Below are 24851 nucleotides of genomic sequence, written 5' to 3' on the forward strand. Positions count from 1 at the left end.
GAGGAATCAGAGGAAGAGGAGGCTGAACTGCAGCAGGCAGATGTCCAAGCCAGTCCCAGGGAGGGTCTTGTTGGCCATGAGACACTGAAAGCTCTGACCATCAGACAATTCCAGTAGCTGAGTCTCTCCAACTCAGCTTCATGGCCAGTGGTACCTTCTTCACGCACCTCCATGATCTGAACACCAGTGCTGTGTGTGGGCAGTGTTACTTAGACAACAATGTCAATAGCTAAGACGCACATGATCACTGAATCAAATAAGAGCATCAAATGAATCCATATTCATACATTCACACAGTTAATGAATGAATGTAGCCAGATTATACGTGGAAACAGCATTCAGTTATGTACACAAAAAGTCATGAACATGTGCAAAATCTCACAAAAAGAAAGAAAGGCACCCAAGTGTGACTAACATGTGGTTTCCTTAAATCTTCTCCAGGCACTGCACTATGGAGCTTCACCCTCCCTGCCAGTTGTTGTGGAGACAGGCTGCTGCACCTTATACCTCCTTATCTGGGATGATTTTGGTGGCTGTCCTCTGGTCTCCTGAGACATGATAGGAGCCTCCTGCACAGTGGCAGAATGCCTATCTGTCATCACAACACTAAAATATATCTGTGCCAATGACAGATGGGCAGAGGAGAGGCTGTCTCCATCAAGAGCGCCCTAAGAGATGTCTCCCCCTGCAACAACCACCACCCCCCACCCCCCCCCCCCGCCCACACATACACACACACACACACACACACACAGCCCCACACAATCACACAATGGTGACCGCGGCTGCTCCTCCACCATCGTGTTGTTGGAGGTTCCAGGACATCACTGCAGGTGTTCCTCAGGGTAATGCCTTTGGCCCAACTATTTTCAGCTGCTTCATCAACAACCTTCCTTCCATCATAAGGTCGGAAGTGGGGATGTTCGCTGATCATTGTGCAATATTCAGCACCATTCGCGACTCCTCAAATACTGAATCAGTCCATGTCCGAATGCAACAAGACCTGAACAATATGCAGGCTTGGGCTGATAAGTGGCAAGGAGCATTGGTGCCACACAAGTGCCAGGAAGTGACCATCTCCAACAAGAGAGAATCCAACCATCATCCCTTGACATTCAATGGCATTACCATCACTGAATCCCCCACTATCAACATCCTGGGGCTACCATTGACCAGAAACTGAACTAGACAAGCCATATAAATACTGTGGCTGCAAGAGCAGATCAGAGACTGGGAATACTGAGGGCAAGTAACTCACCTTCTGACTCCCACAACCTGTCCACCATGTACAAGGCGCAAGTCAGGACTGTGATGGAATACTCGCCACTTGCCTGGATGAGTGCAGCTTCAACAACACTTGAGAAGCTTGATACTATTCAGGACAAAGCGACCGGCTTAATTGGCATCCCATCCACAAACGTTCGCTCTGTCCATCACTGGCGCACAGTGGCAGCAGTGTGTACCATCTTCAAGATGCACTGCAGGAACTCACCAAGGCTCCTTATAGAGCACATTCCAAGCCTACGACCGCTACCATCTAGAAGGACAAGGGCAGCAGATAGATGGGAACACCACCACCTGGAAGTTCCCCTCCAAGCCACACTGCATCCTAACTTGGAAATATATCACCGTTCCTTCACTGCCATTGGGTCAAAATCCTGAACTCCCTCCCTAACTGTACTTTGGGTGTACCTACTTCACATGGACTGCAGCAGTTCAAGAAGGCAGCTCACCACCACCTTCTCAAGGGCAATTAGGAATGGGCACTAATGCTGGCCTAGCCAGCGATGCCCACATCCCATGACTGGATTAAAAAAAAAAATCATGAGATCCATTTGGCCTTCCCTGCTAATGTGAGAAGCACCAGGGGCTGGATGTGACTCCAGGCTCCTCATCCCTCTCTCGCCCTAGTTGTGGACCCCAGAGCTCAGAGACATGGTGATGGAGTGCAGGTCAGAACTCATCACATCACTGACCTGCTGCGTTTGACCCTCCTTGACAGTTGCAAGTCTGTCAATGGAGGAAGCCATGCATTCTGTAGAGTGGATGATCACAGAACTCATGGTATGGATGGACTCCTCTGAAGTCAGGGCCACAACGCACAGCCCTCCTGGTATCTCCGCCACATCTCCTCCAACTTTGTGTCCAGCATCTGCCACTTGATAGAGACTCCAGAGGCTTGTCAGCAGACTGGGGCTTAGCATGTATGTTGCCTCCAGCACTCCTCTGACTGCCTGATGCCTGCTCCATCTCAGTCTCCAGCAGCTGCATGTGCGACTGTTTCTTGTTTGCTTTCACCAGCTGAAGCTGGCATACCCAATTAGGTGTGTGTATTTGTGCTGGTGTTGGGTACGGAGCAAGGCTGTGATGTTGCACCTGTGTAGGAAATAAAAAGGAGAGTTAGAGGAATTTTCAATCTTCTGGGTGAGTGTGCTAATTCCTGTCTGCTCACCACAAACATTGGAACCACTGGGAGATGTGACTCATTTTTTTGAACCTAATGCTATTCAATATAGAGGCACACCTTCCTCCCCAAAGTATGTAAGTCTCAAAGTCCCAAATTAATGCTTCATTACTGACAGCTTGCCAAACCCGCTCCTCTCCAGCCCTCTTAACAAATATTTGATAGAATTATAAAAATGCGCATTGCAATCCCACCACCTCGGGGTCTTCCTCTTAACTCTCTTTGACCGATGGCCCTGCTCCAATCATTAGTGGACTACAGCACCTCCTTTTCGATGGGAATCAATATGACCAGGGTTTGGCATACCACCTCCAGTCCTGTTTCTCTCCCTGGCATTGTGTGCCCTCTTCTGCAATTAGAGGGAAATTGTAATGATGATGATGCTGTTCTACAATCATGCCTTCGAATGTCTGGTCATTATGTACTCTATCGGCAGCACACATTTTTCAATGTTCTTTGCCAGCTAACAGGTGTTGCAATCCTCCTCTCCCACTCCACCCACTATCACAACCCATAACCCCCATTGCCATACAGAATGGCACGTGTGCATCATGCCACCTTACACACTTGGGCAACACACAAGACAATCCCACAATGGACCCAGAACACAACCGTCCATGGTCGTTGTGCCATTTGCAGCACAGAAGCCAGGTTCGATAGACGATCCCAAGGTTGTTGACCACCTTTGATCTCTGTCCAGGTTGCTTTGGTCAAGCTAGGAGGTATCCTCTTCCTGTAAGCAGGCATGAGGACCTGCTGCCTATCACTTACAGCTTGGAGGAGGGCTTGCAGGGAATCATCGCCAAACCTTGGGGCCAGTCTTGATCTTTTATCCTCCCAATCTCCTGGCTCCATTTTCTCTGCCTTCTCTGGAGAGACAAAGAGAGCTAACAGCCTGCTGTTCAATACCTCCATAAATACTTGATATTCATTAGGGTTGTGAGACAGCTACATTCCAATTCTGCTTCTTCCCTAGAAAAGGTCCTGAATGCTTCCCAGCTAGAAGAACAGTCATACACATTTATAAATAATCATGTAACTACTGCAATGGTTTAAATAAATTCAGAATCTCCACCACAATGTTCTGGTGCCCCCATTCAATGTTTCCTGGCGTAGCTGCCACAGCCATGCTGCAGGGGTCCCTTTAAATGAGTGGCATGACTCCTTCTGGGTCACGGCCTTTCCTCTCTATCCCTGCACAGCTTTCATTACCCATTTGGGCATGCTACCCACCATTGCCCGATGCTGTTGGCTAGTTCCCTGCCAGGTAGCCATTAATTGGCCGCTACACACATCATTTGCCATCGTTCAAAGGCAGGAGTCGGTGCTCCACTGACTTCCGGAATGGACTCCCGTCCACTACCAAGATACATAACATTCAGCCCATAGAAACAATATGAAAAGCAGACGGCAGATGATCAGTTACATATAAGTAATGTAACTGAACACAGGCTCTGTTCTGCAGCACCAGAGTGAGGCCCTGTGTGTGAGCCCATTTGATATGAGTTAATGAGAGTATTTTTGTTGATAGTATTTGATTGCCTGGATACATAAAACAGTTGTTGGATTTTGTTAGATGAGAAGTGATCTGATGAATGGTATTATTCCATTCATTGGCTTAAATTGTACAGTGTATTGATTGCACAAACCTAGAATAATGCTACAACATACTGCAGGTGAAAGGCATGATTTCAAAAAGCACGATTTCTTTTAATTGTACAAAACTTGAGTCACTTGTAAATAGTTTTTAGTTGACCAGCTATTTCCAACATAATATACTTGATATTTTTTTTTGCATAAAAAAGTTTTTCACAGACATGTACCTTGGTATGTACACTTTTAAGTTAGCAGCCATATAAACAACATTGATTTACATTGTGGGCTTGGAAATTAAAAGGAAATGTAAAGGAAAACTCTACTTGGGCAACTGGGAAGATGGGAAAGGAAATGATAGAGGAACATCCAGACGTATTGTAAGTTCTTTAATTCCTTCACAGGATGCGGTAGTGATGTCAAGGTGCCTGAGTTCCTGAGATTTTATGGTGCTATGGTACCCAGGCCTGTCACCATTCAGGTTGTCCATGAGGGTCCTGATGTTCCAGGTCCCAAACTTCATTTTGGGACGAGATGCCTGTGCATGATTTGCTTTTAACATGGGGTGGTTGTTGCATGCTGACTACCACACACCCTCGGCAGAGCTGGACTTTGGCCCAATGGTGAGGGCGTTCCAAGATGATTGTCGGCCGGACTCTAGTCTGAAAATTAACATGTTCTGCGCATGATCATACACAGATGCATATGTAAACTGTGTCCAGGAACAGACTGATGCTGAAAAACCAGTAGCTGGACACAGGCTCAAAAGGAGACTGAAGTCTGCCAATCACTATCACTAAACATCGCTGAGACAGACTAAGGACAGGTTCAGCATTCCAAAACTGGGCATCCATGAAGTTCCGTATGTTATCAGCAGCAGAATTATACAGCACCATCATCTCTAATCTCATTGCCTGGCACATCCTTCTGCCCCTGGTCATCTTCAAACCAGAAGAGCAGTCCTAATTTCAATCAGATTATATAGATTTTGTTTGCCAGGAACAGCATTAGGAATACCTTTGAATGAAGTGTCAATTAAGTGAAATGACTATACAGGGCTACATGCACATTCAGCACCAAAAGCACCAGGCTACGGCCAAAACTAAAGGGACCTTCAGACAATCAATTAGAGCAAAGCTCTTTACCCCTGTCACAAACCTTATGAGACTGGTGATGAACAATTGAGCAATTTACAAGAGGAAAACACTATTTAACATCTCTACCTTAACCCTTGATGAACCTCATATGTGAATCACAAGAGACCAGACTAAAGTGTTTGTATGAGTCTGAAGTCAGAAGTGCCAATCGGATGCTGCTACTTGGCCCTTCCCAAGGTCTGCAAAATCATAGATATCGGTATCCAATTAGTTTGGATCACTGCATATTAACAATCAGCTGAATGCACTGGATACTGGAAAGGCTAAGGTCTTTGACAATATACCAGCTGTAGTGCTAAAGCCATGCATCAGAGTTAGTTGCTCCCTTACCCAATCTATTTTGTTGCAGCTGTAACACATCTGCTCAATAATATTGAAGATTGTCTAGAAATCTTCTATTCACATAAGATAGGCTAAATCTAACCAGACCTATTGCCACCCTGTCTGTCTACTCCCAGTCATGGAAAGAGTGATCAATAGTGCCATCAAAGAACATCAATTCACCAATAACCTGCTCACCAATGCCAGCACCAATAGGCTCCAGACCTCATCACTATCTAACAGAACTATTGATGCAAAGGCTGAATGTCAGAGAACAATTAATAGTAACGGCCCTCAACATCAAGACGGTATTCAATTCAGTCGGGCACCAAAGACCCATTGCAAAATGGAAATCAGTAGGGATCAAAATTAAAACCATCCCATGGCTGAAGAAAAAGGAGGTGTTTGTGAATGCTGGAGGCTTGACATCGTAGCCCCCACTGTACATCATTTCAGGAGTTTGCAGGAGAATGTTTCCCAGAGAAATGTTCCCATCCCAACCATCCTGACCCTTCTTATCAATGACCTTTCTTTTATCATAAGGTCAGGAGTGGAGATGTTTGTTGACTTTTCCACATCATTCATTCATTTCATGTCACCTCCAGTAATGATGTAGCTCATGCCAATCCACAAGGAAACCTGAATAATGTCTCCACTTGGGCTGACAAGTGGCATACAACATTTGCATCCTTTATTGTTAGGTAGGGGCCATTTGGCAACAAGAGAAAGCCCAACCATGTACTCTTGATCTTCAATGGAAGAACCGTTGCCAAGTCCCCACCATCAATATTGTGGGAATTGTTATTGATTCATTTAACTGGACCAATCCTAATATTGTTGTTACAAGCCCTAAATTGAGGCAGGCTGCTCTGTGATGAGGGGCTCACCTCCTGATCCCTGAAAGTTTATCCATCAGAAGGCTCAGGCCAGGAGTGTGGTGGAATGCTTCTCTAGATGGATGCAGCAGGACTTAAGCAGCTTGACACCATCCAGGGCAAAGCATTTTTTTTATCCTTACTGCTGCCATTGGACTCAATATCCACCAGCGCACTGTGGCTGCAGTATGAGCCATTACAGAGTGCTCTGCTACAAATCACTTTTACAACTCTGCTACCAATCTCCACCAATATCAAGAGCAGTGATGACATGGGAACACTACTACCTGCAAGACACAGGTCATCTTGACTAGGGCATATTTTATTGTTCTTTCATTGTTACTGGATAAATGTTCTGGAATTTCCTACCTAATATATTGTGAGAGCACCATCACTGCAAGGATACAGTAATTTGAGAAGGCCCACAGCCACATCCTCAGATCATTAATGCATGATAATAAATGTGGCCTTGCTAGCAATACCCACATCCAAAGAAACAATTTAAAGAAAACCTGATACACATCTGGTCTTGTAATGCATTGTGAGATCTGACTTGGCCATGCGTTCTGTGACCTTGCTTTTCATGCCTCAAAGTTCTTACCACCCCAAGATTATCCACTGTAAAAATAACCCGTGGATTATTTTCTCCAAGAGAAATTGCCCCCTCAAACCATCTTTTTCCATCTTTTCATTCTCATTTGTAACTCCAAGTGTGAGGAACTTATAGATTTTTATTTTTATTTTCAAGATTGAGATCGACTGCTGACTCCATAGACCCTTCCCTTTTCTTTGCTCCTTTGTCATGACCACCCTTAAGCCTTGCAGTAATTTGATCATTTGTATGTGAGGCTGGCAATTGAGCTTTGCAAGTAATCAGGGCAGCTCTAGCCTGAATCTTTCCATACCTGGCATCTCTACATGCACATTGGAATCATTTTTAAATATTACAGTCTGATGATAAAGCACTTCAGTGCACCATAATCTCTAAAAGTGTTATGTAGACTCTCAATCCAAGATGATTCTCCACAGCTGAAGCTGTGAACAAAGTATAAAGAACTTGAATGAGAAAGGAAAAATTATGGATAATTGGCCGCCTACTAGCCAGTTCAAGAACAGCATTGGCACAGGACAATGAAAGATAATTCTTCTAGCTGGGGGCTGCCACATAATATGGTTATTTTGCATGCCCCATATTTATTAAAAAAAAACAAGCTCAGTTTCAAAGATATTGTCAATGTTTAAAATGGGAGGAGGATTACCAAGAAACTGACACTTCTATCAATAACAATTAGACCATGTTGAATTTTTGTGCTTCCCCATGTTGGGCCTCGTGCACTTGGGCTAGGAGGGAGAAACATCAAACAGGTTTCCCACTCCTGATTGATATCCAATGACTTCTGTTTGAACGTTTCGGAATATCAACAATAGACAGATTTGGACTTGCCTCTGATGCATCCTTTGGTTAAATAACACATCGCCATGTAGTCTTCCAAATGAAGAATGATTGTTTGGGTGAGATATTATTCATTGATCCTTTCCAGAAAGTACATTTTCCTTCCGTGTTGGCTCAGCACACTTTACAAATTACTTATTTTAACAGTTCTTAACCTGGAAACAGGAGGTTATGCGGGCTAATATAGATAGTGCCTTGAAGGCCTTCTTTGCAATAATGTTACTGCTTCTTGGGTCTTGATGGTTGTATGATTAATCCTCATGGGGAAATTCACATGAATAGAAAAAAGGGAGCAACTCTTGTAAACCTTTAAACTTGATTTTCTTCCCCAGGTGACTGTGGGAATGAAAGACTCTATATGTAAGTTTCAAAATACCTGTTATCGCTCTTGTCATGATCAGAAGACAGGAAGGAAAATATATATCTATATCATCCTGGCTACTTTATAAACTTAATTTTTTTTAAATGGCTGGACTGATAAAATGGCTGCCGCTGACCACATGATGGCAGTTCTGAAAGCTCCTGAGCAGTTTAAACATGGACAAACTCCTAGAATGTAACACATTGCATTGCTTAAACATTCCAGCCAAGCCAATACAAAGTGCTGGCAGATGAGGCATCTGCATTGGCGAGTGCTGGACAAAGGGATTCTCCTTTCCCACGTTGTGATAATGTTTCTACAGTTACCTGCTCAAACACAATGAGGTGTAAAGAAGGAGCCTCATTGGCTGACTAGCTCGACCCAAAACCACCCTGTCACATGACCGAGATTTGAGCTCCTTTTTGAATTCCTTTAATTATACAGCTTTTGAATTTTATCTTTAGTTGTGGTTTAACCTCAGAAGGGAAAACCGGACTCCAGGTTGGCAGCCTGTCTCTGACCTCCATCTATTTCAGAGTCTGATCTCCAGAAAGAAGCCTATATTTCACTTACAGAGTGAACTAATATCCAGGATACAAGAATGCTTTGCTGCATCTTCAACGGATTCAATCTGCAACGGAGTTCCTAGGACCTAACTAGGAATTCTGCCAGACAAAGCCACCTAGAAGTACCTTCCCGGACATTAATTCTGTAGTCTGGACTCATGTGAAATCATAATTCTTATTTTTTATTGTGGTCTTTGCCCTGAGTCCTTTTCTTTCCCTTATCCCTCTGCTATTGTATGAATGTAAAGGGGGGATGTTGCAAAACCCCTTCCTGCATTTTGTGTGCATGTAAAATAAACTACCCCTCTTATTTTACCTTATCTCAAGTTTGCTATGGAGTTATTAATAGAGGATTGGATAACTCCAAAACTGAAGTATTAGGGAAAATACGCTACTACTTATAAAGGGGGACATTAAAAATCAAAAACACCATTCCACTTACGGACGGGTAGTGATTGGAGAAATCAGGGCTGTTTAAATTAATCCCACTCCTGTCCATAATACTCTTGTATCCTATACTGGTTTCCTTACAACCGGTCTAAGTTAACCGGGTTAGAGAAAGTGAAATAATATTTTGACATTATTTGTCTTTCATCTTGTTTTGATATATCTAATTTCAATTTAAAGGTAAAAGCATAGATGTTATCTGTACTAAACAGTGAGCCAACCATTGGAAAGGAACTTTTTACCATCTGTGTTACTCTTTTGTGGAAGCTGCCTTTTTGAATTAGTGACATGAAATGCCTTTTATTAATGACATTTTTCAACAGGGTTCCAAGTTAAAGCCATAAAACTTTAATGAGTATTTATGGAACTCCAATCTATTCATCACTGGGTCCTTGTGCAGGCAATGCAGGAAATTACTAGAAATCTTGAATTGAAATTCCAAATGTGTAAACCAACATTGTGTGTAACTATTTCCTCAGTGTTTATCTGCTGTGTGACTTTAACTTTTAAAAGTTTAGTTCCATTTGATATAAGTTGCAACATTCAAAAGGTGACAGTCACATTGAAGGCCACAGGCAATGCTTGGCTAACAGGTCCACTGGGAAAGAGATCTTATTGCAGGAGGCTGCAGATGGCTGCAGCCACCTGCCATGAAAACCAAAGTCTCCTGAGACACTAGTGCTCAGACAAGTTGAGAGAGTAGACCTGCCACTTGTGGACCTTGGGGTCTTGCCTCCTTGGGCCTCTGTTTCCATTCCTGTACCCTGTATGGGCGATGGGTGTCTAAGGAGCAGCCGGTTCATGCTACTGCAGGTGTTGCTTCTCCTGTTGGTCATGCTGTTGGCATCGATGTTGTTGCTCCTCTTGTTTCTCATCAGAGGTGTAAGGTAGAGCTACATAAGCTGTTCCCATATCACGGTGAAGGCTGACAGCAGGGAAATGTAGCTCAAGGTGACTGAAGTGCAAGGCAGCTGAACTGACTTCCAAGTGTTCAATCATCTGTCAAGAAGCACCAACCTCTTAATTTGGGCATGTTCAAAGCTTCTCCAATCTTCCAGTTTCACTGAAGAAACACTTCAGCTGTGCGTTCACCTGGTTGAACCTGGCAAGTTGCTGGCAGCTCCAGAAATAAATGTGTTGGTGATTTTTTGATTAAAACAGCTATTTGGCTATGAAAAATTACTTACTCAACAGCTCCAAGGGAGATTCCAACTTCCTGCAAACCCATAAGTGGGCTTGATGATGTTGGTATCCCAACTCAACTTCAGTTTTAGAGGATTTAACTCCCTGCATGCACCCACCTCAGCCCACTTCCCTTTGCCTATTTAAATTCCATCTGCAGAATTTAACCCAAGGAATATGAGATAGAATACTTAATTCTATGTTAAATCACATACAGAAAATGATATTGAGAATGAAAGAAATATGGGATTAAAAGGATAGTCCACTGCATAGTAGCTGTATTAAATGCCTTGCTTAACCTGTTGCTCAACGTTTTGAGATATGTTGCCTTTCCAGAGTAATTTGAGGTAGACGGGGCACTTTTCAAGTCTGAAATGGCAGCCTTTGGCCTATTTGCAAATTTGCATGATACACAGCAAAGAATGATCTGATCAGGATAGTCGTCCCACAGGATGGCTTTGATGCGCTCTATTTCTGCATCAAGCTTGCAAGGTGAGCAAATGGCCCGGGCCCCCCTTGGCCAATCAGAGGGGTAAGGGATAGGATACAGGCAGATGAATTTTAGATCAGCTGATATTTAGGAAGAGTGGAGTAAAGCTGGAAAAACCCCAAACTGGATTAAAATAAAGTAGAGCTTAAATCTACAATGACACTACATAGCTAGGTTTAAACTAGATACTGTGCTTTTGCTGATCAGGAGGAAATGTTGTTTCAATCAACTTGCTGGGGGGATAAAATAAAACACTCAACACAAAATTTATCCATATCCCCAAAAGCAAATATTTGCTTATTGTGATTATTTGCATTATTGAGTTCAATGATCAAAGTAAAAGAGACAGTATCTAATGGCATTTACAAGTAAATATAAATACAATAGGCAATATCTAATTTGAATTCTTTATCATTTTAAATACTTTAAAACACTGTTAGTGGCCCAGATTTTGCAGTTAAATAATGGTGAGGCTATCAGCGCTCTCTGTTTTGATGGAGTAAATCAGACAGTGACTTCTGACATCCACATATGTGCAGTTAAATGCCAAAATCAGATTTGCACTGCTCTTCAACAAGTTTCCTTATTTGTGTGTCTCACCAAGAGATTCAGCAATGAAACACAAAGGGTGTGAACTTGTGGTACTTAATCACAAATAAACACTAAACGTGAAAAGTTGAGGCTTGTCCATTTGTGTTAGTGACATTTTAACAATGTGATAAATAGTTAATTTGTAGCACAGAACTTGAATCTTGCTAAAAAGAAAGACATGTTGCCAAAGCCTTTCATTTTGCACTCATCAGGACAAGCACAAGAATGCCAAAATTCAAATTATCACAACAATTTATACTACAGAGAAAAAGTGCTCATTGGTTGGCAAGTTAACTCTGATTGGCCGAGGGACCCCATGTTGTTCACCTTCCAAACTTGATGCAGAAATAGAGCGCATCAAAGCCATCGTGCAGGGCAATGGCTATCCTGATCAGATCATTCTTCACTGTGTATTGCTGTTAGGAAATACAAATAGTTTAAGCATATATTTGTATTTGTGGGTGTAAGGAATGTGTGTTAGCTTTAAAGTTTAAGTTTGATTTGTATTTCTGTATCTGTGTGTTAAGAAAGGCCAAATGAAGTTTTAGTTTCACTTTAAAAGACTGCTTGCATTTCTAATGAGAAGTTTACGCCCCCTATAAAACAAAAGTAAACACACAAAAGTAGATAGAATTGTTGCCTAGCAACAGAGGGCCAGATAGGCAGGTTCCTCCCTCAGACATATATACAGAACTAAAGAAACAGCAGTTTTAAGTTCAGTTGAAGACAGGACCCCAGAGAGACTGGACAGTAGGAGAGGAAACTGCAGATTTCCCTAAAGAACAAAAAGATCCCAAGTGAAGAAAAACCACAAAAATCCAGGAGAGTAGAAGAGGGGAAAGTCCAAAGGAGACCTTGTAGTCAAAGGAAGGACAGGAGCCTGAGAAAAGGTCCTGTTAAGTGAAGTTAAGATTGAGGGACAGAGAGAAAGGCTCCAAGCTTCAGATTTAAAGTGAAAACAGCTTGAAAGAAGGTTCAAACAGAAAACGGAAGTCTATAATTCTATGCTATGGGCATGTGAAGCAGTGGTGTACTGTTGAGGCTGAGTTGGTGAGAGAGAGTGCATGGAGAACAGCTTGAATGCATGTGGTGACCCAGGGAAGAAGAACGTCAGAAGGAGAGTTCAAAACCCTGGAGGTGAACCCTTGTGGGAGGTGTCTGAAAGAAAATGTCAATTTGAGAGGAGATTCCAAGGCGAGGTCTTGGAGAGCAGAGAGTGGAAACCCTCGTGTGAAGGACAGAATTCAGTGAGACTGATTGGCTCACGGTGTGACAAGCATTTGGGGGGAGTTGAGGAGAGACCCATAGCATCTAGTTGAGGTGGCATCTGTCACTTGAGGTCAGACTGTGGTGTGTCTGACCACAGGGTGCCATAGATTTAAATGGACTGGGTACTTACTGTGAACATTAAAGTATAAGAGAGCTTTTGTAACTTGTGTTATCCTTACAAATCCGTATACATCTGGAAATGTATAGTTGTGGGTGAAGGGGTATCGTACTATGGTTCATCTTGTTGAATAAATGCTTTATTCTTTTTTTAAAAGTTCATCAGCTGACCCCGTGACTCTGTTCAGTAGCTACTCTCCATGTATCTAAACAAACAAATAAAAGTTAGGATCTATCAAGCTGGGTTCCATTCTGGAATCAGGCTTATCCAGGGGTAACATCAGCTGGGGATCATAATAATTGCACAAACTTTCAAATGGGCCAAAGGCCACCACTTTCGGACCTGAAAAGTACTCAGTCTACCTCAAATTACCCTGGAAAAGCAACATATCTCAAAAATTTGAACAACAGGTTAAGCAAGCCATTTCACGCTGCTACTATGCAGTGGTGCCACGAGTGGCATTTTCCACTGATAGGATACTGCCATCAATCCAAAACGTTCTGCCTGCCACACAATTGAGCAATCTTGCATATGAATTTCACTGCTGGGTATGTAGGCCGTATGTTCCAATGATCGGCTGATCGAATTAAACAACATATTTCTTCAGCTGTTCATAATAGATTAACAGACCATACTCATGCCTGTGCTGGCAAAACCCAAAACAAAATGACTACCATTAGATATGATTCTGTGATTGGGCAGCACTTGCTGAACAATCCTGGATGTGCCAATAGCTACATTAACAACAAATTTAAGCTAATCAGTCAAGCTTATAACATGGCTCATTTATGCTTGCTGAAAGCAGCATACATTTATTAAAAATTAACTTTTAAAAACTTTTTCATTAACTTTTTCATTTTCATCTCTTTTATTTCACTCTTATTCCAATTTTTCTTTCCTTCTGTTTATATCCCACACACACATTATCCCTTTATTTGTTATCCTACATTAGTTCCCAGTTACATGACACCTCAAAATTACATTTCTCATTCTCAGGTTTAAATCCATTCATGGCCTATGACCTGTCACTCTTGAAAGTCTTCTCCAGCCTTATAAATCTCCTCCATCTCTACCCTTTTGTGCAATCTCCAATCTCTTTTGCTCACCATTGCCCATCTCCCTCTTCCACATTGGCAGTTGTGACTTCAGTTGTCTCTGTCTTACACCTACAGTTCCCTTCCTAATCCACACCAACTTTCCTCTTGAGTCTCCTCCTTTAAGACCTTTCTTGAAAGTCAACTCTTTAACCAAACTTTTAGACTTTCCTCCTAATTTCACATCATTCACTCAGCATTGAGTTTTATTATTGATTATTACATTTCTATGCAGCTTGCTATATAATAACCTTTAAAGGTAAGTTCTGAATTTGAATTTTTTGGTGTTTACTTTGCACATTGACCAAAAAAACCCAGAATGTGGGTTAAAGTCTTTAAAATTCCTGTTGAACATGTGCATTGACCAGTATTGTCAAGACTGAAAACATATTTGGATTCAAATTAGTTCCAAATGCCTAACTCAAATTGATTTACTTGGAGCCATGGCAATCGAGATTAAATGTATTATACTCTTAATAGCCATTATTTATTTTGTGTGTGGTGCTGACATTTTTTCTTGAAAGCAAAACTAGCCGAACATTTAATTAATTCTATATTTATTTAAAATTAGAAAATCTCCTCTGGCATTGCTCGCAGTAAATTGGGAGGATATGTTATTTTATAAGAGAAATAATTTTGTATCAAGTAAAACATGGCATCCAATTGCATAATTTAGAGGGACAAAGGGTTGCCGTAAGTAGGCACATCCTGAAGTCAATAAGAGGTAATTGCTGTGGATAAGGGAAATTTGTACGCAAGTTGACAGTTGATTGTAAATCTCTTGCTCCTTCCCTTGGGAAAAGACTAGATATTGAATGTTGGAACAAACCAACAGGAAATGACTGTTTTTTAATAAAAAATAATTTTTTGATAAATTATTCGTTCATTGGTTCATTCCCTTCTATTTCCATTGAGATTTTTTGTTTTATGAATATGATATTTGAACCAATCAAGTGAGAGAACGTCAGCTCAGCATGAGTGATACTTTGACATGCGATACTTTACAGGCACCTGGCATGTACTGATTAAAAGAACTGCCTTTTGCTTGTTTGCTTATGCATATTAGTGCAGTTTATCCAAAATAATAATGAGTTGCCATTACATACTTACCTAAGGGAGATTTCCTCTGTATATTGAGTGCATTGACATCACAAACCTATTTCTTATAAAATGCTACCCGCTTCCCACCAATCTCATGTTCATGAACTTGTTCTTGTTCTCATTCAGTTTTTCTTCTTTTCATCCCTTTGTTACTTCTGGAGGTAATGGTATATTATGAAGTGTAGCCTCATTAGTAATGGTAGCCTTCTGGTACTTATACAAGCAACCATTCCTTCATGAGTAAGTAGACATTCAATACATAATGATGACATTATATAGGAACGTATATCAGTCTTTGCCTCTGTTCACAATGCGCACACTCTAACTTTCTAGTGTCAGCTGTGGCTCACCTGGCAGTGCTCTGTCCTCTGAGTCACAGGTTTCTCGGTTCAAGTTCCACTCCAGGGTTTAAGCACAAAAATCAAGGTTGACACTCTAGTGCAGTCTGATGGGGCACTGCATTATCAGTCTTTCAAATGAGATGTTAAACCAAGACCCCATCTATCTGCTCAGGTGGATGCAAAAAATCCCATGTAACTAATTCAGGAAGAGCAGGGGAGTTCTCCCCAATGTCTTGGCCAATATTTATTCCTCAATCAACATCACAAAAATAGATTATGTGGTCATTATCACATTGCTGTTTGTGGAAGTTGTTGTGCACGTATAGGCTGCTGTATTTCCTGCATTACCACAGTGACTACACTTCAAAAAGTACTTTATTAGCTTTAAAGTGCTTTGAGATTTCTGGTGGTTGTGAAATGTGTTGTCTAAATTCTTTAGGAATCATTGGATAGAAATCATGGAACCTTGGCAATTTTTTTGCCCAATTCAATTTTAGTGACATTGGGTGGAATTTTAATATAATAAACCTGCTTGCATCGGGGAGGCCAGCAGTAGGTCAGAAACCCGTTTCTCAGAGAAGTTGGCATTTCCCTGGCTCTTTAACTCAGCCTTGGCATTAGCATCCCACTTTTAGGTTTCAGGATCTATCATAGAGTGTGGCATGTTGACAACTCTCATCTATCAAAAGAAGGATTTCTATTTAAAAGGATCCCAGCATGGGTCAGAGTGGCTGAGTTCTATATTGCTTCTTGAGGCTTCAGCAACCAAAGGAATGGAAAGGAGATGTGGGAGCATCTCTGACTCTTACCTGGAGGCCCTGCTGTGGGATCTGAGGGACTGAAATAAATTACTGTTTTTTCAATAGTGGGGAAGAAGAAGTCAGTCTGTCAAACCAAGCAGGCGTAGATGGAAGTGGCCGATGAAGTGAGCAGCAAGCAGGCTATGCTCAAACCTGGCTACATCCCTCAAGATGTCAGTGACCTCATGAGGGCAAGAAAGATGAGTGGCATCCCACTTTCAGATGCCAACCCCCACAATGACTGTCCCAACATTCTCCTGCCCAGATCTCCTTTGACCAACGTTCCTTGCAGCTCCATTCATTCCTTTCCCTCTCCAGACATTGCCTCACATCCCAATCTGAGCAACCAACACTGGTGTTCACTCTGATTTTGTGATCTCACAGCCACCCCTCACATTCATCCTTTGCAATTAGTATCATTCCCTCCTTTCCATACAATCCATTTGCACACTCATAACTCACTGTATTCTTTTCTTGTAATAAAAGGCAACACACAACTCCATGGGGACAAAGAGAACTGGTACTAGTCCTCCAGTGATTGCCAAATTGAAGTTCACTGACAATTCACTATGAAGGTGGTGTTGCTCCAGGCAACTCTAGATATCAGCAATGACCTGCCAGGAAAGCCTGATTCTCATGAGGTACAGGTGCTCAGACATGTTGAAAAAACTGATCTTTTGGCTGTAGACTCTGTGTAGTGTTGGGAATGGGGGGAGGTGTATCTTCTCCTTTGAACTGTGGATCTGTGTCCACACCTTCTGGTCTGTGGAGTGGTATGTGGCTGAGGAGGAGGCAGCTTATGCTGTTGGTGTTGATGTTGCTGCTTCTGTTGTTCCTTATCAGAGGTTCATGGTGGAGCTGCATAAGCTCCTCCTGCTGCAGTGAAGGCTGACAGCAGGGAAGGTCAGATCAAGGTAAGTAAAGTCCAAGGTAGGTGAATTGGTCTTCCAAAAAGTTGGAAATCACCTGTCAAACAGTGAGAGCACACACTCAGAACAAGTACTATGAGCACATTTTTTTTTATTCGTTCATGGGATGTGGGCTTCGCTAGCTGGGCCAGCATTTATTGCCCATATCTAGTTGCCCTTGAGAAGGTGATGGTGAGCTGCCTTCTTGAACTGCTGCAGTCCATGTGATGTGGGTACACCCACAGTGCTATTAGGGAGGAAGTTCCAGGACTTTGACCCAGCAACAGTGAAAGAACGGCGAAATATTTCCAAGTCAGGATGGTAAGTGACTTGGAGGGGAACTTCTAGGTGGTGGTTTTCCCATCTATCTGCTGCCCTTATCCTTCTAGATTGCAGTGGTCATGGGTTTGGAAGGTGCTGTCGAAGAAGCCTTGGTGAATTCATGCAGTACATGTTGTAGATGGCACACACTGCTGCTACTGTGCGTCGGTGGTGTAGGGATTGAATGTTTGTGGATGTGGTGCCAATCAAGCAGACTGCTTTGTCCAGGATGGTGTCAAGCTTCTTGAGTGTTATTGGAGCTGCACTCATCCAGGTAGGTGGAGGGTATTCCATCACACTCCTGACTTGTGCCTTGTAGATGATGGACAGGCTTTGGGGAGTCAGGAGGTGAGTTACTTGTCACTATGTTCCTAGCCTCTGACCTGCTCTTGTAGCCACAGCATTTAAAAGGCTAGTCCAGTTCAGCTTCTGGTCAATGGTAACCCCCAGGATGTTGATAGTGGGGGATTCGGTAATGCTATTGAACATCAAGGGATGATGGTTGGAATCTCCCTTGTTGGAGATGGTCATTGCCTGACACTTGTGTGGTGCGAATGTTACTTGCCACTTGTCAGCCCAAGCCTGGATATTGTCCAGATCTTGCTGCATTTGGACATAGACCTGCTTCAGTATCTGAGGAGCCACGAATGGTGCTGAACATTGTGCAATCATTAGCGAACATCCCCACCTCTGATCTTATGATGAAAGGAAGGTCATTGATGAAGCAGCTGAAGATGTTTGGGCCGAGGATGCTACCCTGAGGAACTTCTACAGTGATGTTCTGGAGCTGTGATGACTGACTTCCAACAGCCACAACCATCTTCCTTTGTGCTAGGTATGACTCCAACCAGCGGACAGTTTTCTCCCTGATTCCCATTGACTCCAGTTTTGCTAGGGCACCTTGATGCCACACTCGGTCAAATGCTACGTTGATGTCAAGGGCAGTCACTCTCACCTCACTTCGAGAGTTCAGCTCTTTTGTCCATGTTTGAAATAAGGCTGTAATGAGGTCAGGAGCTGAGTGGCCCTGGCGGGACCCAAACTGGGCTTCAGTGGGCAGGTTATTGCTAAGCAAGTGCCGCTTGATAGCACTGTTGATGAACCCTTCCATTACTTTACTGATGGAGAGTAGACTGATGGGATCGTAATTGGCCGGGATGGATTTATCCTGCTTTTTGTGTACAGGACATACCTGGGCAATTTTCCACATAGCCAGGTATATGCCAGTGTTGTAGCTGTACTGGAACAGCTTGGCTAGGGGGCAAGTTCTGGAGCAAAGTCTTCAGCACTATTGCTGGAATATTGTCAAGGCCCATAGCCTTTGCAGTATCCAGTGCCTTCAGCTGTTTCTTGCTATCACATGGAGTGAATCGAATTGGCTGAAGACTGGCATCTGTGACATTGGAGACCTCTGGAGGAGGCCGAGATGGATCATCCACTCAGTACTTCTAGCTGAAGATTGTAGCAAATGCTTCAGCCTTATCCTTTGCTTTGATGTGCCAGGCTCCTCCATTATTGAGGATGGGGATGTTTGTGGAGCCTCTCCCTCCAGTGAGTTGTTTAATTGTCCACCACCATTCACGACTGGATGTGGCAGGACTGCAGAGCTTAGATCTGATCCATTGGTTGTGGGATCGCTTAGCCCTGTCTATCACTTGCTGCTTATGCTGTTTGGCACACAAGTAGTCCTGTTTTATAGCTTCAACAGGTTGACACCTCATTTTTAGGTATGCCTGTTGCTGCTCCTGGCATGCCCTCCTGCACTCTTCATTGAACCAGGGTTAATCCCCTGGCTTGATGGTAATTGTAGAATGAGGGGTATGCTGGGCCATGAGGTTACTGACTATGTTCGAGTACAATTCTGCTGCTGCTGATGGCCCACAGTGCCTCATGGATGCCCAGTCTTGAGTTGCTAGATCTGTTCAAAATCTATTCCATTTAGCACGGTGGTAGTGCCACACAACACTATGGAGGGTTTCCTCAATGTGAAGGCGGGACTTAATCTCCACAACAACTGTGCGGTGGTCACTCCTACCGATACTGTCATGGACAGATGCATCTGCGGCAGGTAGGTTGGTGAGGATGAGGTCAAGTATGTTCTTCCCTCTTGTTGGTTCCTTTGCCACCTGCCGCAGATCCAATCTATCAGCTATGGCCTTTAGGAGTTGGCCAGCTTGGTCAGTACTGGTGCTACCGAGCCACTCTTGATGGTAGACATTGAAGTCCCCCAACCTGAGTACATTCTGCACCCTTGCCACCCTCAGTTCCTCTTCCAAGTGGTGTTCAACATGGAGGAGCACTGATTTATCAGCTGAGGGAGGGCAATACGTGGTAATGAGCAGGAGGTTTCCTTGCCCATATTTGACCTGATGCCATGAGACTTCATGGGGTCCAGAGTCGATGTTGAGGACTCCCAGGGCAACTCCCTCCCAACTGTATACCACTGTGCTGCCACCTCTGTTGGGTCTGTCCTGCTGATGGGCCAAGACACACCCAGGAATGGTGATAGTGGTGCTGTAAGGTATGATTCCATGAGGATGAATATGTCAGGCTATTGCTTGACTAGTCTGTGAGGCAGCTCTTCCAAATTTGCCGCTAGCTCCCAGATGTTAGAATGGAGGATTTTGCAGGATTGATAGGGCTGAGATTGCCATTGTCATTTCCGGTGCGTAGGTCGATGCCAGGTGGTCTGAAGGTTTCATTCCTTTTTTGTGACTTTGTAGTGGTTTGTTACAACTGAGTGGCTTGCTCGGCCATTTCAGAGGGCATTTAAGAGTCAACCACATTGCTGTGGGTCTGGAGCCACGTGAATGCCAGACCAGGTAAGGACGGCAGATTTCTTTCCCTAAAGGGCATTAGTAAACCAGATGGGCTTTTACAACAATCAGCAGTGGTTTCATGGTTATCATTAGACTTTTAATTCCAGATATTTATTGAATTCAAATTCCGCCATCTGCCATGGCGGGATTCAAACCCACCAGAGAGTTACCCTGCGTCACTGGATCACTAGTCCAGTGACAATACCACTAAACCATCACCTCCCCCAAAGTTAATTCCTTTCACATAGGCAGGCCAGCACCTGTGCAGTTTCACTTTTTACAGGTATTCAAGTCTGTCATTTTAATTGGTCAATGGCTCCTCACTGTGCTCTCGCTTTCTTGACGCAGGCAAGCTCCACAGAGCTTGGGAAACTTGCTGGTTGTTAAAATCAGAATCCTGAGTTAAAGTCACAATTAATTGCTTGTTTGCATAAATCAATGACACAACATCTCCATGGGTGTTTCCCGCTTGCTTTATGACATTCCCTGGTAAAACCTGAAGGGGGCACGATTATGTCAGATTTCGGACCCACCATCATTTTGCGGTCATTTAAACCCCCCCCCACCCCCGCCAACTCAGCAGTTAAATATCTGCCTATTGAGGCTAATTTCAATGATTCCATTTCCACCTCATAACTAGTCATAAACTAAAAATCAAACCTTGGAGCCTTTTCACCTGAAAGGCTGAGTATCTCACAATTCAGCAGTGTATGTATGTCTGAGTTTTGAGGAAATTCATTCTTTTATATATTTTTAAATTGGCAAAAAAAGGGTGAAATTTTATGTCCACCCCTTGGGAGCCAGACTGGCATTCATAAAATCAGCCACCAGGGTGGTAGAGCACCATGCCCATCACCTATCCACCACCACTGGTACTTTATCAGCTGGGGGGAGGCATCAGATAGCCTGCTTACCCATTGGCCAATTTGAGTCCCTTACATAGCCTATTAATAGCCACTTAAGGGCTGCCCTTCAATCGCCAGCAGATTCCCAGGCCAAGTGGCAAGGCTGCCAGGTAAAATCTGGTAGTCTTGGTGCTGGCTGGGGAGAGGGAGGGTGCCTTCTGTTTGGTCATCCTCTGGCCAATAGGGGCCCTCCCCAAAGCAGCATCCCACCCCCAAGCCCTGCTGAATCCAGCCCCCAAAACCCCTCACCAGGGCCTGCTAGCCTTTTGCTGGTGAAACCTGGGACTTAACTTGGATGTCTGATGGCATGGTTCCTCTTCATTGGGTTCTGCCAGCAGCACCAGCAATGAACACCATGTCCGGGAACACTGCTGGGGCTAGATAGCGGCCAGCCATCTAATTGGCCAGCAGCTCTCAGAGCGGGTTGTCCTCCCAGATGGGGGTGGAAATCCCACCCTGAGCCAATTAACGGGCTCAGGATCATAAAACTGGTTCGGGGTTTCCTGGCCAAGTGTAAGGAGGCTCTCCCCAACTTTTAAGCTGTGGAGCGGAGCCACCTGCTCCGCATACAGTTCCTTTCCCAATATGTTTGGCCTCTAAGCCAAGTGGGGAGTATTTCCTCTGTTGTGCATAAAATTGTACATAATTGGAAGATTTTAGATTAGGTGGCACTTACCATTCAGCTAAAAGCGTAAGCACAAGAAATCTTCTCAGGTTATAAAGTCACTACACTGAGCTTAGAGAATCTTCCATCCCATCCCTCCAAAACTTGCTTGTGAGTGGGTAAATGGAAAATGCTGTAAATGCTCAGCAGGGTTAACCTGTTGTACATTTCCAGCATGTTCTGTTTACATTTCAGATTTCCTGCATCCGCGATATTTTGCCTTTGTATTTGTGATTGAGTGAGCCTGGTTTTTGTACTGTACAGTGCTCAGTAAAGGAAGCCAGTTGTTTATGTGTCTACAAATGCTGGGTTAAGAGAGCTGGATTTATTACTGTAAGTGCAAGGAGCCAGATCACCCAATGGATCTCCTGATGTTGGAACTAATTGAGCTCTGCTGTATTTTGTAATCACTTTTAAAATCCCAACGCTAGCCAGCTCTTGTGCATTTTTATTTTTGCCATTCCAGCTCCCTTGAAACAACAACTTGCATGTGCATTGCTCTTTTAACGGAGTAAAACTTCAAAGGCGCATCACAGGAGTGTAATTTAGACAAAGTTTGACATCGAGTCACATAAAGAGAAATTGGGCAAGTGACCAAAAACTTGGTTAAAGAGATAGGTTTCGTAGCAGAAGAGAGAGAGGTGGAGAGGTTTTGGGAGAGAATTCTAGTGTTAAGGGCCTAGACAGCTTGGAGAATGACCACCAATGGTGGAACGATATTAATCGGCGATGTATAAGAGGCCAGCTTTATGACTCACATTGAAGTATTGCATCTAATACCTAATTTTCGGATCAGCATTCGTTATCTTTTCACACTTCTGTGAACCTCTGAATATTTTTCTGTATTAAAGGCAATGTATAAATGCAAATTGGTGCTATTTTTCCAAACTCTAACTGAACAATGCATGTCACTATGGTAAGAGAGATTGCTTCTCTTCCCTCCTTCCGTCTTATACAACCAATAAAAGTCAAAGCATTACAGAAGATTGCTGAGTTTTTTAAAAAATGTACTCACTGAGCCTGATTCAGCAGAAATTCTTAAATATCTTTGTCTCAATGATTTGCCTGCTGCCAGCAGCAGACAGCCAGTTCCATAGTACTCCCTACACAAGTACAAGATTAAACTGCAAAGGCACATGGCAACCCACCCATCCAAATAGAAATGACTGGCTTGACAAAAAGACCTAAGCATCTCTCGTAATAGTCCTCCCAAATCACTACTGTTTCCTTTCCAGACAAGTCATGATCCAGAGCTCTCTGTAATTCTGTAGCTTATGTTTAAAAAAAGAGTTAATATGAAAATCAACTCAAGCTAGTGAACAAGCACAATAATGTAATGCTAATTGAACGTGATGAATTTAACTTCTGAGAATGTTGGCATATGTTTACTTTGGGTTTGGCCAGTGCTGATGAGGTGACATATCTATGACACTAATTATACTACATTTTGTTTTATAGTGATACAGTAGTAGGAAAATGGCCCAAGTACTTAATACCCAGTGGAGCAAAGCAATTACCAGCTTTTCAGGGCTAGAATAGAAAAGGATATTGAGCTTCCAATCCTCATTAGATTCCTCAAGGCCAAGAAATTACTCTTTTCAGCTCCATGCTGATTTCAATATCTGAATCTGAATTTAGCAGTTTGGCCTCTCTGTTAAGCCAAGGTGCTTTCAACATCAGTAGCTCTTGTTAGACTCAGATGTTGAACCTTAACTCCTTCATTTCCAGCAGTATTTTGCGATGTGATATTGAACAAGAAAGTCTGACTTTCTGTCATTGGTTTCTACTGTGATAAGCAATTTCAGCCAGGATGGATTTAGTTGCATCTATGAGCTAAGGAAGGGAACAATCAGTCAATATTTTCTTGACTAATGTTGACAATAAAATGAGGGTTTAAAAAACTCTTGTGCCCTCAAAGGAGGGACATTCGTAAGGAAATAAATTATTAATTGACATAAGTTGTGGAAAGTAGCAAACAGATTTCAGCTGCAGATTTCCTGGTCACATTATCTTGTATGTATTGCAAGTTGACCAAATTGTTACTGAAATGGAAGTCTCAAATAATCTATCAGATGCATTTTACTTAGGTTTTCTGTGGGGAAATCATTTTATTTGTGTTGTTTTAAAAAGATAATTTTGAAGAAAATAATTCCAGTCTTATCCAAATGACAGCTGAAGAAGTGTAGTTTGAGCCTAATCTGACTATACCAAACGTACAGGGCCATAATTTGCTGTCAATGTAACAGTGAGGCTAATGGCGCTCCCCTTATTTATGCACAAAAGCAGCAACTTCAGGCAAGGGGCAGATAAGAGATTAAATGTGGAAATCTGCAAGTTTCTGTCTGAGATGTGATGTACCACTGTTAACTTTGCAAAAATGTCATCTCACTATCTGCCTCAAGTGACATTCATGTGCTTAATAATGTGATAGGTGCTAATTACTGCCAAACAACTTGACACTGAAAATTAACTATTACAAGTGTGGCATCTCATTTCTTCAAATTTTAATTGTTTGAGATTTTTAAATGGTAAAATTAAATTAAAATTTGTCCTTTTTGCCTCTTTTTCTTCTTCTCTTAATCCTCTTTTTTTTGTTATCTTATTTGGCATTAATTTAATTTAATTGGTTGAGGAGATGCACAATTGACAGTTGCTTGCCCTGTTCACTCGGGTCTCAGATGCCCTATTTCCCTCACTGCATTGTTATTAGTTCATATATTTCAGGCAAGTCTAACCATTTGTTGCTCTGCTACATGAAAATTACGGCCCAAAATGTTATCTCTCAAGCCACTTGACCTTAAGATGTGCAACCTGAAGGAGACTGGATGTTTCAAAAAAGCTTTTGTCATGCATGGCAAAGGCTACAAAACAATTTGGGTTATCAAATATGTGGGGAGAAAAATAAGAAAGCTGCTGCTTTAAGCTGAACTTCCATCAGGCTTGGACTCTATTGGATTGAACTGGAGTTACCTCATTTGTTTAGATAACTTTTTACTGCTTGGATATGATAT

The 24851-nt window shown here is 42.7% G+C and overlaps 1 protein-coding gene across 8 annotated transcripts in view; it reads left to right on the forward strand.

Annotated features, from left to right (window-relative positions):
• lrmda (leucine rich melanocyte differentiation associated) overlaps nt 1-24851 on the forward strand; it is a 1073511-nt gene that overhangs the window by 707016 nt on the left and 341644 nt on the right. The window lies entirely within an intron of this gene.

This window comes from Carcharodon carcharias, chromosome 28 (genome assembly GCF_017639515.1).
Source record: "Carcharodon carcharias isolate sCarCar2 chromosome 28, sCarCar2.pri, whole genome shotgun sequence".
NCBI classification, from domain to species: Eukaryota; Metazoa; Chordata; class Chondrichthyes; order Lamniformes; family Lamnidae; genus Carcharodon; species Carcharodon carcharias.